Genomic DNA, 6,000 nt, shown 5'->3' with positions numbered 1-6,000 from the left:
GATTTTGCAGTAGGTTGGAAGTAGTACCAAAACTTAACCATTGAAATAGACTTATTCTTATTGGATCTTCAGTCTTTTGTGCATGAAGATCAATTGTCCACTTTGTTCCAAGCCCAACCACAAGACCTATTCAGATCTGCCAGGTCTGTAACACATATTTCTAATATCAAGTCCACAGGATCATGATGAAGCTCCCTTGTCTCCCCACCTACTACATAAAATGCACTAATTTGATTAAGCACCTCACTTTCTCTTGAGAGCAAGTGTCCAGGATGAGGTCACAGAAGGGCTCCCAGGCCAGTCTGATGCCACCGTGTTGCAGATATTTCTCCTGTTCCTACAGGAGACTTGAGGATTTTGCTTTTTACCACTCTTCTTGGATTCTCCAAATCCATTTTCAACAATCAAGTCTCCAATATGAGACTCAGTCTGAAGTGAGGAGAGATTTTTTTCCATCAACTTCTAAGCTATGTTAGAAATTTCTTCCTAAGCTATTTATCCTGTCTTTTCTCACCCCCACCTACTGCCTAACCTAGGGAATCAAGAGAAGGATTCTCTAGAGTTAGTCTCAAAATGTTTGTGTCCTAACCGAGGTTTCAAAACTGAAGAGCCTGACAAAAGGTTTTTTGTTTGTTTGTTTGTTTTTTTGCCCTATGCAATGTCATCCATATCCAAATAAAAAACATACGAATTTATAATCATGTCACGTCACCCAACAATTGGTCTTTGTAATGTACTCCATCTTATTTTGAGAAAAGGTCATGCCTATGCCTATGATACATGCTTTAAATATATAGTTAACAAATTTTCAAAGGGTAGACACAGTAATATAATTTAGTTTTCTCCCAGGGAAGAAAAGTTTTATCTGGAGTCCTAGAGCAATTCTCAAACTCTTTCAAGAGTGCTTAGTTGGTATCAAAGTCTAAATAGACCGTCTGCAATTTCCACTTGCAACCAAAAGGCAAATAAAGGGAAGAGTAGTTCTTCACTAATTTAAAAAAAAAAACTTTCAAAACTCACAAACCAGTGACCAGTGAATATTGTTGAACAAGTAAAGAGCTATCAGAAAAGAAAAAACTGTTCTTTTTTGCCCCTATACAGGGTAATTCCACATTTAAGACAGGTTCATTTCACAGCTTGTGTCAACCTCAGAAATTGCACTGATTCATGAGCATGAGTTTGGAACTTCGTGGAGCGGCTCCAGTTACCGATAACCAAGATGGGTAATTAGTAAAAAGGAAAAGGCCTAGTAGCTCTGACATGAAGTCCACAGAAGGAGTGGGGCACATGCTGTTAGACTGACCACCCCCTTCAGGGTCTGGTAAAGAAAGTCTTTGCTACTGGGAAGTAATACATATTAACCTATTTAAATTACATTCAAGATAAATGGAATTGGAAATGGTGTCTAAGATGAAAGAGTTTATCACACACAAAAGGGCATCTAGAATTGTCAATACTTGAAATTCAGAAAGAGATTGGGCCTTTAGTTTGAGTGAAATTACCAACGGGAGAAAAAAAAAAAGCAGAGATCCAGTTTTAGAATAAAATGAGGTTTATAATTAAAAAATTTAAAAGCCAAGGCAGGAGTCTGTCTGCTGGGACTTCCAGGCAGTGAGAGTAACAATTATGCCAATTACAAAAAGACAAACTCAGGAATATGGATTCTTTGGGGTCAGAAACTTATTTACCAGATTATTGAGGTAATTATGAGGTAGACAGTGGTAGAGAGGAAGACCTTGGGACTAGAAACAAATGGGGTAGCCTAAGATCATAGTTAGAAGACTCCACAACTGTCAGAGGTGATGCAGAAATGTCAGTCTCAATGTGAGCCTTTCCAATCCTTTCTACTGTAGGTCAGGTTGGTCCTAGAGACAGGGAGTGAGGTTTAGCCTACAGATAAGTGTGTGTTAGCAGCTGAGGACCAGGCCGTGGATAGGAGAGAGGTATTAAGGCTGAAAACTAACTGCAGTCTTTAAACCACAAAGGGAATTTGGCCCTTATTCTCTGCCAGTAGCTGCCAGTAGCTGCCAGTAGTTCTCAAACAGAATCACCTGGAGGGCTTGTGAAAACACAGCTGGCTGGGAGAGTGTCCAGTTCTGTAGGTAAAGAAACCCAAATTGGAGCAAAATGGGGCAGTTTGGGGCCAGGCATTTATAGCACCATGGGCTACTCCTGGAAAGAACATTGACTTCGGGAGAGGTGACTTTTCAGCTGAGGAGAGAGGGAGACATGCAGGGAGAGATGCTGACTCTGCTGAGAGATGAGGGTGTTATCTGTATGTCTTACAGATAAGCCCAGCCATACACCAAACCATCCTACCATTTACTCTTTATCAATATAGCCAAATAGCACTGTCTTTAGACACTTTAATAGGTTAAAAATTAGAAACATACATCCAATGACATTCATTTGCGTTTGGGTAATATATCAGTCTAGATGCTTCCAGCTTGCCCTTGTTTGGTCAGAATTTTGGATAGCTCAGAGGGGAACTTCACATTTGATCACATGAAATTTAGGTGCACTCAACTCAGCCACCGACCTACTGTTGATGTTTAAAAGATGCAACCTATATAAACCCATCTTTCTATGTGAAACAATTCAGCTCTTGTTTTCCTTATGGATTTTAAATAGTTTTCATTAGAAGTCATATGAAAAAACATGCATAGTGCAAAGTATCTGCTTGAAACCGTTTTGCATTGTTTTATCATTTAGCTACGTGAATTAAAGTTTCTTAAAATTTCAAGGAATGACTACAGGTTGAGGAACAATTTATGTTAAAAGGCTGCCCTCTTGTGACAATGTGTTGTATGTTTCACTGGTAAAACTGGACCTTATACCCTTTAGAATTCAACTCAGAGTAGTATTAAAAAGAAATAAAACCTGAATGTAGTTGGGATATTCAAAAAATATTTTGCTGATATGGTAGTTTTGGATAATGGAAAGTTCTGATGAAACAGATGTTCCAGGGAGCTAATGGTGTGAACTTCTCTCAATTATTTAGCTAACTTAATAGATGTATTTCTAACATATACAACCCACTTTTCTGGGTGTTTTTTTTTTTATTAAATTTCACTATAGATTGGGGTGTCAGTGCCAAACATCACAGACTTAAGTTGTCATCTATCTATGTTACTATAACTATGAATGTCACCTCCAGACTGAAGAATCAGTTATCAGTAAACATCACATATGGAAAGATGAATGGTACATATCTTCTGGCTTTGAAGAGTTCTTGGTCTAATGATGATTAAATTAACAATTGCAAAGAAAAATTGCAAATGCTATAGCACAGGTTATATACTATACCTGGAAGCATGGAAGAGAATATGCTTAGCTTAGCTTTATAGAACCAGAGAAATTGACTTGGATAAGCTAATGTTGGAGACACTTTCAAAATTTAAATAACATGTAGAATTTTATTATATGCTAAGTACCTCCTAGATAATGATGAAAATATTCCCTACTTTTAAGAAACTAAAGTGTAAGTGGAGAATCATACTGTAACCAATTTGAATGCAGTATGTTAAGGATTGTAACGTTTTGTGGATTTTTCTCTCCTTTGTATCTTTTGAAACTTCCCCCTTTTCATTTCATCACCATCATATAGTTCGAATACAGTGACTGTAATGTTTCCGTAATGTCAGTTTGGGGGAGTTCTTTTTTATTTTCAGTATTTTCTTAGGCCTTCCATCCCTGTTCTAGGAGCAAGGCTATTCTGGCTTCCATGATTTAGAGAAACAGAAAGGAAGAATTTCACGGAAAGGAATAGAAACCTGCAACTCCTTCAGTCTTTTAACTTCTAGAAGCCTACGCCTTAGAATTTAGAAGGATCATGGAACTGGTGGAAAGAAGCATTTTGCTGAGTGAGAAAGACCTGTATATGTGTGAAAGGGGAAAGGCTGTCCCCAGATTAGGAAAAAAATCCAGTCTCCATACCTCTCATTCTCTCGGCATGGTTGAGATGAGGGGAAACAGAGGGGCCCCTTGATGAGCAGTGGGGACCTAAGAGCAGTTTTCTAGAAATATCCCTGGAGACAGAAAGGTCCCAGAAAAAAGTAGCAACAAGGCTGTGCAGGCAGAAGGGGTCATGGGGAGACTCATGCAGGATTTTGGCACTCCAAGTGTGGTAAAGCAGCAGCGGTCAGCTTCTAGGCCTAAATGGCCCGTTTGGGAATGGATGAAGAGGAGGCCAGCAGCAGACTGTGTGGACAGTTGGCCAAGCACTAAACGCCTAACCACTGTCCTAACCACTGTGCATCCCCCACGCTCTAGCTCTGCTGACGAAGGAGTTACTCTGCCTCCCCAGTGCCGTCTTCAGCACTAAAGCATCATCCATCCAGCTCCTGGGAGGACTGACCGCTGGTTCCTTGCAGCAACGCTCACAGCTGAATAAAATCTTCTCATCCACGTTCACAGCCTCTTCCCATGGACAGCCTGTATCCAAAGACTGGCCATGTGGGTGTAACAGGTGTGGCTACTTTACCCAGATTTGGGAGACTTATAGACCCATCAGAGTCAGAAGGAATATAAATATTTCAAAAACTTAATAATTATTCCTAAAAGTGTAACATCAAAATTGCAGTTAATCATTTTACTTAATGGTTACTTTAAATAAACAGTTTAATGGGATATACTAAGAAATTGGTAATAATTTTGTTTCTAGAGCAGGGAACTATGGATTTTAGTCCTTTTAGTGCATTTTTGTTCTGCATCATAGTGAGAGAAACTGTCAAACAAGCAAAAGGAATTTTGCTGTAACAATACAAATTCCAAAAGTTCTATAACTGAGACAACTTAGACAGGAACACTATGGCCTAGAAGACCCTGTTAGATACCTTTAGAGAGGGCTTAACTGATTAAAAGAAAAAGACTTTGGTATTTAAAAATGCATGTGAAGAGTTTGAGTAAATTGTTTCATCAACCATGAGAATCTCTAAATTATATCGTCTTATATAATGTGTATGATTAACAAATGTTATAAGTAGACATTTGACTTTTATCCACAGCACAAATTCTATATTCAATTTATATTTTCAGCTTTGCTCACATGAAAAATCATCTCAATGGGAAAATTTGGGAGATCTTTAACACCTTCCCTTGCCCCAACCCAGGGACATAAGTAAATATATAAATTATTAGTCAGTGATTTATTTCCTAGAAAGAAAGAGAAAATAAAAATAACATTTAAGACCCTTATCATGATCTCTTTCTTTAAAAAAAAAAACTGAGTGAACAAAAAATACACTTATTTGGAGGAGGAATTGCAGAGATGTGATGCAATTTGAGCCTAGAATACTGATCTCACTCATTTAGGATCTATATATTTGCCAAGCATGGATTTTCAAATCATCACTACTGGTGTCCCTTCAAATAGCAGATACTATCCAGATTTTCTCTCTATTATGTAGGTCAGCTCAGTCTGCCGTGTTCCTCACGTCCCTGCTACTGCCAGAAAGAAAGGCTGTTATATGTTCTTTTAAGATGAAAACCCATGCAGTTTTCAGATGGATGGGATATAGCAATCCTTAATTGTTTCTCTTGTGTTGCCACTCACTCCATTTGAGGACACTTAACATAACTTCCACTTTCCTCTTGCTGGCCCTCATGAGGGGATCTCAACACGTAATTAGAGAAGGGATGAAGAAAAATATGCTGCATTAATGCCACGTCTACACAGCCATGCACGTTTCTTTTGCTCTTTCAGGCTGCTGTGGCAAAACTCCAGTGTATCACTATGCTGAATCCCTTCACCTTTTATTCTCCTTTTGTAGCTAACATCTTTTATTATCCTACCTCTGTGTGTTCGGGGTCCATGCAGAGGGGTTGGTAACAACCTCTCCAGTAAGGCATACAAGAGATATCTTTTTTTAAAAAACACAAGTATGCTCATGCTCTGTTCTTACCTGATAATCTTAAATAGGTCCTGACTAGAATAGCTCCTTTTTCTATGACGCACAAACCTCATATAATCTGACCTACTTGTATCACATCTGTGCTCCC

Source organism: Camelus ferus, chromosome 1, assembly GCF_009834535.1.
Source record: "Camelus ferus isolate YT-003-E chromosome 1, BCGSAC_Cfer_1.0, whole genome shotgun sequence".
NCBI classification, from domain to species: domain Eukaryota; kingdom Metazoa; phylum Chordata; class Mammalia; order Artiodactyla; family Camelidae; genus Camelus; species Camelus ferus.
The sequence above is the reverse complement of the archived record's forward strand: the minus strand, read 5'-3'. Positions refer to the sequence as shown.